Here is a 9889-nt window from a genome sequence, read left to right as displayed (position 1 = left end):
ATGAGTGCACCCAGACGGTCCGACAAGGAGCAAATGGAGGAAGAGTTGGCCAGGAGGGAAAGGGCAAAAGTTGTAAAAGAAGTTGCAAGGTTTGAGAGGGAGGAGGAAGAGAGAAGGAGGCGGAGTGCGAGTAGAGCCATGCCCCCTCCAGATTCAGAGAGTGTGAGTCTGAGGCCATGTTCTAGGGCAGAGAAAGAGGAGAAAAAGGAGGAAAAGAAGAAGAAAAAGAAGGAAAAAGAGTGGAGGAGGGAAGAGAAGGAGTTTTGGAGGGCAGCTGCAGAGGTGGAGGCGCATCTTCCTGAAATGGAAGTGCAGGGGCAGTTGCCTGAAATAATGACCTTTAGTGAGGCAATGGACGCCGCGGAGAGCGATGCGCAAATTTCGGAGGTGGATAGCCCTGAGCATTTGTCTAATCCTGAACATATTGAGGAGTTTGAGTCAGATGACGATAGAGCTGCAAAAAAGAGCCGGCGGGAGGATGATGGAGATGATGAGGAGGTGGAGAGTAGTACTCCTCAGAGAAAGATTGGCCCTGCAAGAAGGAGGACTGAGGGTGGTGAGATCAGTGGGTCAGACACTTGTTGTTCAATTCAGATGGTGGAGGAGGATAGTGGTGATGCTGGATAGTGTTACCATATACTGCACTAAATGTGTTGTTTTTTTTCTCTTGTGAGCTTTGGCTTAGGCCAAAGGCTTTTATTTTCTGTGTAGTTAGTTGAAGTGTGGATTTTGTAAATATGGGGTTTACCATAATTTCACAAAATGTTAGAGTGTTTAAAAGTAAAGTTAGGAGAGCTGCAATTTTTGAGTTTTTAGCTATGCAAAATGCATCTATTTTTTGTTTACAAGAGTGTGGGGTAGTGGATGGTGTGAAAGGGGATGAATGGTCTTATGGTGCGTCTGTGTGGTCAGGGAGTGCATGTAATAAGAATGATGGGGTGGGAATATTGGTTAAAGGGAGAGAGGTGGTTTTGAATGATTATCTGGTGATTGAGGTAGGGAGGTGTATTTTGGCTAATTTTGAGTATAGGAATGTAAAGTTTTGTGTTATTAATATTTATGCGCCGGTTGATAAGAATGAGCGTAAAGCTTTATTTGAAAAAGTTAAGCTTTTTGTTCCAGGGAGGATGCCTGTAGTGGTTGTGGGGGATATGAATTGTGATGTGGGGAAAGTGAATGTGGATGTGTCAGGGAAGGCTTTGTTGGAGTTAGTGAGTGATTTTGATCTGGGTGATATGCAGCGTGTGTGTAGTGTGAGTCCTGTGTTGAATACTTTTTTTTCTGAGAGTGGAAGGGTGCAATCTAGGTTGGATTATTGCTTTATTTCAAAAAATATAACTGCTGTTGATTATAAGCAAGAAAATGTTTTGTTTTCTGATCATGTGTGTATGAAGTGTGAGGTGGATATAAAGGTTGGTGGAGTGTTTGGGAAAGGGTTGTGGAAGTTAAATGTGAAGTTGTTAGAGAGTGAAGATGTGAGAAAGGAGTATGCAAGACGGTATGAAGGGTGGTGTAAGCGTAAAAATGGTTTTGGGAATGTTTGTGTTTGGTGGGATTGGGTGAAGAGACAAACAAAAATATTCTTTAAAAGTTTAGGGTATAAGTGTGCAGCTATTAAAAGAGAGAATTTTGTTAAATTGAATGCACGTTTGAGTGTATTGTATAAGTTGAGGGAAGGAGGAATGGAAGTGGAAGAAGAGATATTACAGGTGAAAAAGGAAATTAATGACTTTTTGTTAGAGAAAGGGAGGAGTATAGTTTTTAGAGCAAAAATTGACAAAATGGAACATGATGAGAAATGTTCACGTTTTTTCTTTAAAAAGGTGTTTGGGAAGAAACAGAGTATGAGTGTGCTGAATGGGGAGGATGGAAGAGAAGTGAGTGGTGAGGATATGTGTGAAGAGGTGGCTAAGTTCTATGAGGAGTTGTATGCAGTGAAGTGGAGGGATGAGGGTTTGGAGAGTGATGTGTTAAATATGTTAGAAAGTAAGTTGTCTGAGACGGAAAGGGAGAGTGTGATGTGTGAGGTGACTAGTGATGAGGTGTGGAAGGTGATGAATAGTATGGCGCTAAATAAGACGCCAGGGGAGGATGGTCTCCCAGTAGAGTTTTATCGAGTGATGTGGGATGTGATTGGTAATGACTTTGTGGAGGTGTGTAAGTATATGTGGTTAAATATGGAGGTGGCTGAGAGTATGCGTGCGGGAATGGTTGTGTTGATACCTAAAAAGGGGGATTTGAAGAGTTTGAGGAATTGGAGGCCGATAACGTTATTAAACTGTGATTATAAAATCTATGCAAAATTAATGGCGAATAGGATGCGTGATGTGATAGAGAGTGTGATTGGGGATGAACAGTGTTGTGCGGTACCTGGGAGGCGTATACATGATTGTGTGTGTATGCTAAGAGATTGTCTGTGGGACTGTATGGGGCGAAAGAAGAGTGCGTTTTTGTTGAGTTTAGATTTTGAGAAGGCGTATGATAGATTATCGCATGGGTTTTTGTTTAGTGTGTTGCTAAGAATGGGTTTTCCAGCTGATTTTGTTGGGAGAGTGAGGAGTTTATATAAGGATATTTACAGTTGTGTTTTGATGAATGGTTATGTGGGAAGGAGAGTGAATGTCTTTTCAGGGGTTCGTCAAGGGTGTCCTTTGTCACCTGTGGCCTTTATTTGTGCAATTGAGCCTTTGTTGTGTATGCTGAGGAAAGATAAGGTGGTTAGGGGCGTGCAAGTGCCAGGAGGAGGGGGTAGAGAGTGGAAAGTTAGTGGTTATATGGATGATGTGTGTGTATTGTGCGATTCAGAATGTTCGGTGAGGCGGGTGAAGTTATTAGTGTCCTTTTTTTGTGGTGCGTCTGCATTTAAGGTTAATTGGGAAAAGAGTGAGTGTAAGGTATTTGGAAATGGTGTTTTAAGTAGGGATGTTGGAGTGAATGTGGTTAATGGGCCTATTAAAATATTGGGTGTGAAGTTTTCAGAGAAGTTGGATGGGAAGGAAAGTTGGAATGATGCGAAAGAGAAGGTTGAGCGGAAGCTGTGTTTTTGGAGGTTGAGAAACCTTACGTTTTTTGGAAAGATCTTAGTTATAAAGAGTGTGGTGTTGCCGATTTTTTTGTATGTAGCAGTAGTGTTTCCACCAGGGTATATGTGTGTGAGGAGTTTGAATAGGATTCTGTTTGTGTTTTTATGGAATTCAAAGATGGAGAGGGCTAGGAGAGAAATTTTGGTGAAGAGATTGGAGAAAGGTGGGTTGGGTTTTCCAAATTTGGAAGTTTTTTTTGGTGTGAATATTGTTGTGTATGTGCTGAAAGTGATAAGGGCGGATGGGAAATTTTCATCTATGTGTAGGTATTTATTTGGAGCGTATCTGTTTAAGTTAAAATGGAGAGAAAGGGATTTGAGGTGTCCGGTTGCTTTTGAGGTTCCTGTATGGTATGTGTGGGTTTATAAGTTTTTGGTGAAGTATGAGTTGTGTGATGTGGATGTAAGACTAGTGGAAAAGAAGAAGGCTGTGTATAGAATGATTGAGTGTAGGGAGATAGAGTGTGATATCAATATGGTTAGAGGAGCTGATGTACAAAAGGTGTGGAAGAAAGTACGGATGGATGGTATGACAAACAGACAGAGTGAGATTGTGTGGCAGTCATTGCATGGAGTGTTACCAGTAAGAGAGTTTCAGAGAAATAGGGGTTTAGTGAGGAGTGAGAGGTGTCCGAGAGAAGGTTGTGGTGGGTGTGAAAGTGTAATACATGTGTTCTGGAATTGTCAGTACGCTAGAGATGTGATTGGAAGAATGGGTCCTTTGTGCAAAGAACTGTGTGGTGTGAATTTTTTATCCTTTGAGTTGTTCATGTTTGGTTTAGGGTTGTGTGATGGAGTGAAGGAGAGAGTGTTGTGGTTAATGCTTGCATGTATAAAGGAAGTGTTATGGGATGTGAGAAATGTGCATGTGTTCAAGAGGAAGAATATTGAGGTTAGAAATACCGTGAAGGTGATTTTGGGGAAGATATATGTTTGTTTTTTGTGGGATAAGAAAAGGAAGGGGGAGGTGGATGCGGAAGGAATTTGGAAAGTTAAAAAGTGGAGATATTTTGTTAATACTTCTTGATTTGTTCTTTTGTTATGTAAATATGTATTTTGAAAAAAGAAAGATTTTTCCGATGATGATGGGAACGGCTTTTTGTGTTTCAATTTTGACACAGCTGTTTGGGTATGTTTCTTCGGTTTTGGATTTCTAGACCGTGAAATTCCCCATCTGAGGGAGAAAAAAAAAAAAAAAAAAAAAAAAAATCTGTTCTTATCAGTTTAATATCTGATACGTCCCCCATGTGGGGACCATATATTAAATGGCTTTTTGGAACAGGGAGCTGGAAATGGAGCTTGCTCTGTCCACTCCACGCATTGACCCGCTATTGCAGTCTCTCCGGGAACAGTGCACTCCTTCTCTGATCCGGTTTCTAAAAACAGATTGAATGGAAATTAATCAGCACAGTAAGTTGTCTTGGAACCCTAGATGGGAATTTATTTCAGGGTTGTTAAGGAAGCACATTTCACATGCCGCTGGCTGCCAAATGTAGCATGCTGCTCGATTTCACTTGCCTAATTGCAACATTTTGTGTGCCTTGCTTTCACCTCTGTATGTATGTATGTATGTATGTATGTATGTATGTATGTATGTATGTATGTCAAGCATTGCATTGCATTCAATAGGCAATCAATCAATCAATCAGGCAATCAATTTTCAGTCTTTCCTGGTTGCTGCCACAGGTGTGTTAAGATGTAGGCCTGAATTAGGCCTTTCTTACAGTGTAGCAAATATACTGTGCCATCTACAGAATTAGGCCCCTGCCTGCTGTCAGCACTTGGTATTTAAATTGAAGCATCCAATGAGTAGTTCTGCCATACATACCACATTTGTGACCACCGATCATGAATTCTTTTGGAAGACATTGTTTACCTCTTGTGGACCACCGACTTTGAAATGCGGTGTATGATAGGTATTTGAAAAAAAGGAAAACTGGTGTCTGTGCTGATCTCGAATCTGCTAGTCTTGTGTCTTGTAGATACACCTGTGTGAGGAGTATTCTAATGCTTTTGACCAACCAGGTGCGCTGCCTGCAGTCGATAGAATCTTAGCACGGAACCTTCACCTGCAGTCACAATGGGGATGGTGGGTGTGTCAAAGTGGGCAGAGTTATGCAGATTCAAAACGCGTTGGGCGCAGCTTCAACGAGCACACACAGACACACACAGCCAAACAACCGACCAAAACCCAAGCACACCCGAACTGTCATTGAGAATGCATCCAGAGTTTCTGAAAATGTCTTCCTTGCGGCAATCTTTGGCTAGGTCTCCACAATGGGTGTCGGTTGTAGGCCTGGGTGCGTCTGAAATGGCCAACCATTTCAGGCCATCGCTTCTCGGCCTCCTATGGCTAAGATCAAGTGTAGTATCTGTTCTTATCAGTTTAATATCTGATACGTCCCCCATGTGGGGACCATATATTAAATGGCTTTTTGGAACAGGGAGCTGGAAATGGAGCTTGCTCTGTCCACTCCACGCATTGACCCGCTATTGCAGTCTCTCCGGGAACAGTGCACTCCTTCTCTGATCCGGTTTCTAAAAACAGATTGAATGGAAATTAATCAGCACAGTAAGTTGTCTTGGAACCCTAGATGGGAATTTATTTCAGGGTTGTTAAGGAAGCACATTTCACATGCCGCTGGCTGCCAAATGTAGCATGCTGCTCGATTTCACTTGCCTAATTGCAACATTTTGTGTGCCTTGCTTTCACCTCTGTATGTATGTATGTATGTATGTATGTATGTATGTATGTATGTATGTATGTCAAGCATTGCATTGCATTCAATAGGCAATCAATCAATCAATCAGGCAATCAATTTTCAGTCTTTCCTGGTTGCTGCCACAGGTGTGTTAAGATGTAGGCCTGAATTAGGCCTTTCTTACAGTGTAGCAAATATACTGTGCCATCTACAGAATTAGGCCCCTGCCTGCTGTCAGCACTTGGTATTTAAATTGAAGCATCCAATGAGTAGTTCTGCCATACATACCACATTTGTGACCACCGATCATGAATTCTTTTGGAAGACATTGTTTACCTCTTGTGGACCACCGACTTTGAAATGCGGTGTATGATAGGTATTTGAAAAAAAGGAAAACTGGTGTCTGTGCTGATCTCGAATCTGCTAGTCTTGTGTCTTGTAGATACACCTGTGTGAGGAGTATTCTAATGCTTTTGACCAACCAGGTGCGCTGCCTGCAGTCGATAGAATCTTAGCACGGAACCTTCACCTGCAGTCACAATGGGGATGGTGGGTGTGTCAAAGTGGGCAGAGTTATGCAGATTCAAAACGCGTTGGGCGCAGCTTCAACGAGCACACACAGACACACACAGCCAAACAACCGACCAAAACCCAAGCACACCCGAACTGTCATTGAGAATGCATCCAGAGTTTCTGAAAATGTCTTCCTTGCGGCAATCTTTGGCTAGGTCTCCACAATGGGTGTCGGTTGTAGGCCTGGGTGCGTCTGAAATGGCCAACCATTTCAGGCCATCGCTTCTCGGCCTCCTATGGCTAAGATCAAGTGTAGTATCTGTTCTTATCAGTTTAATATCTGATACGTCCCCCATGTGGGGACCATATATTAAATGGCTTTTTGGAACAGGGAGCTGGAAATGGAGCTTGCTCTGTCCACTCCACGCATTGACCCGCTATTGCAGTCTCTCCGGGAACAGTGCACTCCTTCTCTGATCCGGTTTCTAAAAACAGATTGAATGGAAATTAATCAGCACAGTAAGTTGTCTTGGAACCCTAGATGGGAATTTATTTCAGGGTTGTTAAGGAAGCACATTTCACATGCCGCTGGCTGCCAAATGTAGCATGCTGCTCGATTTCACTTGCCTAATTGCAACATTTTGTGTGCCTTGCTTTCACCTCTGTATGTATGTATGTATGTATGTATGTATGTATGTATGTATGTATGTATGTCAAGCATTGCATTGCATTCAATAGGCAATCAATCAATCAATCAGGCAATCAATTTTCAGTCTTTCCTGGTTGCTGCCACAGGTGTGTTAAGATGTAGGCCTGAATTAGGCCTTTCTTACAGTGTAGCAAATATACTGTGCCATCTACAGAATTAGGCCCCTGCCTGCTGTCAGCACTTGGTATTTAAATTGAAGCATCCAATGAGTAGTTCTGCCATACATACCACATTTGTGACCACCGATCATGAATTCTTTTGGAAGACATTGTTTACCTCTTGTGGACCACCGACTTTGAAATGCGGTGTATGATAGGTATTTGAAAAAAAGGAAAACTGGTGTCTGTGCTGATCTCGAATCTGCTAGTCTTGTGTCTTGTAGATACACCTGTGTGAGGAGTATTCTAATGCTTTTGACCAACCAGGTGCGCTGCCTGCAGTCGATAGAATCTTAGCACGGAACCTTCACCTGCAGTCACAATGGGGATGGTGGGTGTGTCAAAGTGGGCAGAGTTATGCAGATTCAAAACGCGTTGGGCGCAGCTTCAACGAGCACACACAGACACACACAGCCAAACAACCGACCAAAACCCAAGCACACCCGAACTGTCATTGAGAATGCATCCAGAGTTTCTGAAAATGTCTTCCTTGCGGCAATCTTTGGCTAGGTCTCCACAATGGGTGTCGGTTGTAGGCCTGGGTGCGTCTGAAATGGCCAACCATTTCAGGCCATCGCTTCTCGGCCTCCTATGGCTAAGATCAAGTGTAGTATCTGTTCTTATCAGTTTAATATCTGATACGTCCCCCATGTGGGGACCATATATTAAATGGCTTTTTGGAACAGGGAGCTGGAAATGGAGCTTGCTCTGTCCACTCCACGCATTGACCCGCTATTGCAGTCTCTCCGGGAACAGTGCACTCCTTCTCTGATCCGGTTTCTAAAAACAGATTGAATGGAAATTAATCAGCACAGTAAGTTGTCTTGGAACCCTAGATGGGAATTTATTTCAGGGTTGTTAAGGAAGCACATTTCACATGCCGCTGGCTGCCAAATGTAGCATGCTGCTCGATTTCACTTGCCTAATTGCAACATTTTGTGTGCCTTGCTTTCACCTCTGTATGTATGTATGTATGTATGTATGTATGTATGTATGTATGTATGTATGTCAAGCATTGCATTGCATTCAATAGGCAATCAATCAATCAATCAGGCAATCAATTTTCAGTCTTTCCTGGTTGCTGCCACAGGTGTGTTAAGATGTAGGCCTGAATTAGGCCTTTCTTACAGTGTAGCAAATATACTGTGCCATCTACAGAATTAGGCCCCTGCCTGCTGTCAGCACTTGGTATTTAAATTGAAGCATCCAATGAGTAGTTCTGCCATACATACCACATTTGTGACCACCGATCATGAATTCTTTTGGAAGACATTGTTTACCTCTTGTGGACCACCGACTTTGAAATGCGGTGTATGATAGGTATTTGAAAAAAAGGAAAACTGGTGTCTGTGCTGATCTCGAATCTGCTAGTCTTGTGTCTTGTAGATACACCTGTGTGAGGAGTATTCTAATGCTTTTGACCAACCAGGTGCGCTGCCTGCAGTCGATAGAATCTTAGCACGGAACCTTCACCTGCAGTCACAATGGGGATGGTGGGTGTGTCAAAGTGGGCAGAGTTATGCAGATTCAAAACGCGTTGGGCGCAGCTTCAACGAGCACACACAGACACACACAGCCAAACAACCGACCAAAACCCAAGCACACCCGAACTGTCATTGAGAATGCATCCAGAGTTTCTGAAAATGTCTTCCTTGCGGCAATCTTTGGCTAGGTCTCCACAATGGGTGTCGGTTGTAGGCCTGGGTGCGTCTGAAATGGCCAACCATTTCAGGCCATCGCTTCTCGGCCTCCTATGGCTAAGATCAAGTGTAGTATCTGTTCTTATCAGTTTAATATCTGATACGTCCCCCATGTGGGGACCATATATTAAATGGCTTTTTGGAACAGGGAGCTGGAAATGGAGCTTGCTCTGTCCACTCCACGCATTGACCCGCTATTGCAGTCTCTCCGGGAACAGTGCACTCCTTCTCTGATCCGGTTTCTAAAAACAGATTGAATGGAAATTAATCAGCACAGTAAGTTGTCTTGGAACCCTAGATGGGAATTTATTTCAGGGTTGTTAAGGAAGCACATTTCACATGCCGCTGGCTGCCAAATGTAGCATGCTGCTCGATTTCACTTGCCTAATTGCAACATTTTGTGTGCCTTGCTTTCACCTCTGTATGTATGTATGTATGTATGTATGTATGTATGTATGTATGTATGTATGTCAAGCATTGCATTGCATTCAATAGGCAATCAATCAATCAATCAGGCAATCAATTTTCAGTCTTTCCTGGTTGCTGCCACAGGTGTGTTAAGATGTAGGCCTGAATTAGGCCTTTCTTACAGTGTAGCAAATATACTGTGCCATCTACAGAATTAGGCCCCTGCCTGCTGTCAGCACTTGGTATTTAAATTGAAGCATCCAATGAGTAGTTCTGCCATACATACCACATTTGTGACCACCGATCATGAATTCTTTTGGAAGACATTGTTTACCTCTTGTGGACCACCGACTTTGAAATGCGGTGTATGATAGGTATTTGAAAAAAAGGAAAACTGGTGTCTGTGCTGATCTCGAATCTGCTAGTCTTGTGTCTTGTAGATACACCTGTGTGAGGAGTATTCTAATGCTTTTGACCAACCAGGTGCGCTGCCTGCAGTCGATAGAATCTTAGCACGGAACCTTCACCTGCAGTCACAATGGGGATGGTGGGTGTGTCAAAGTGGGCAGAGTTATGCAGATTCAAAACGCGTTGGGCGCAGCTTCAACGAGCACACA

At 43.0% G+C, this 9889-nt stretch overlaps 4 non-coding genes and 1 pseudogene across 4 annotated transcripts; all 5 read left to right on the top strand.

Annotated features, from left to right (window-relative positions):
- Positions 1–4220: 4220 nt before the first annotated feature.
- LOC138654586 (U2 spliceosomal RNA) lies at positions 4221–4444 on the top strand (annotated as a pseudogene).
- Positions 4445–5413: 969 nt separating this feature from the next.
- On the top strand, positions 5414–5606 carry LOC138654631 (U2 spliceosomal RNA). Its single transcript, XR_011316419.1, has one exon. It is a non-coding gene; the product is annotated as a U2 spliceosomal RNA (small nuclear RNA).
- A 969-nt stretch (positions 5607–6575) lies between these two features.
- LOC138654629 (U2 spliceosomal RNA) lies at positions 6576–6768 on the top strand. Its single transcript, XR_011316418.1, has one exon. It is a non-coding gene; the product is annotated as a U2 spliceosomal RNA (small nuclear RNA).
- A 969-nt stretch (positions 6769–7737) lies between these two features.
- On the top strand, positions 7738–7930 carry LOC138654628 (U2 spliceosomal RNA). Its single transcript, XR_011316417.1, has one exon. It is a non-coding gene; the product is annotated as a U2 spliceosomal RNA (small nuclear RNA).
- Positions 7931–8899: 969 nt separating this feature from the next.
- LOC138654627 (U2 spliceosomal RNA) lies at positions 8900–9092 on the top strand. Its single transcript, XR_011316416.1, has one exon. It is a non-coding gene; the product is annotated as a U2 spliceosomal RNA (small nuclear RNA).
- Positions 9093–9889: the final 797 nt, after the last annotated feature.

The sequence above is a fragment of the Ranitomeya imitator genome, unplaced genomic scaffold (assembly GCF_032444005.1).
Source record: "Ranitomeya imitator isolate aRanImi1 unplaced genomic scaffold, aRanImi1.pri SCAFFOLD_450, whole genome shotgun sequence".
Lineage (NCBI taxonomy): Eukaryota > Metazoa > Chordata > Amphibia > Anura > Dendrobatidae > Ranitomeya > Ranitomeya imitator.
This window is presented reverse-complemented; position numbering and strand designations above follow the sequence as displayed.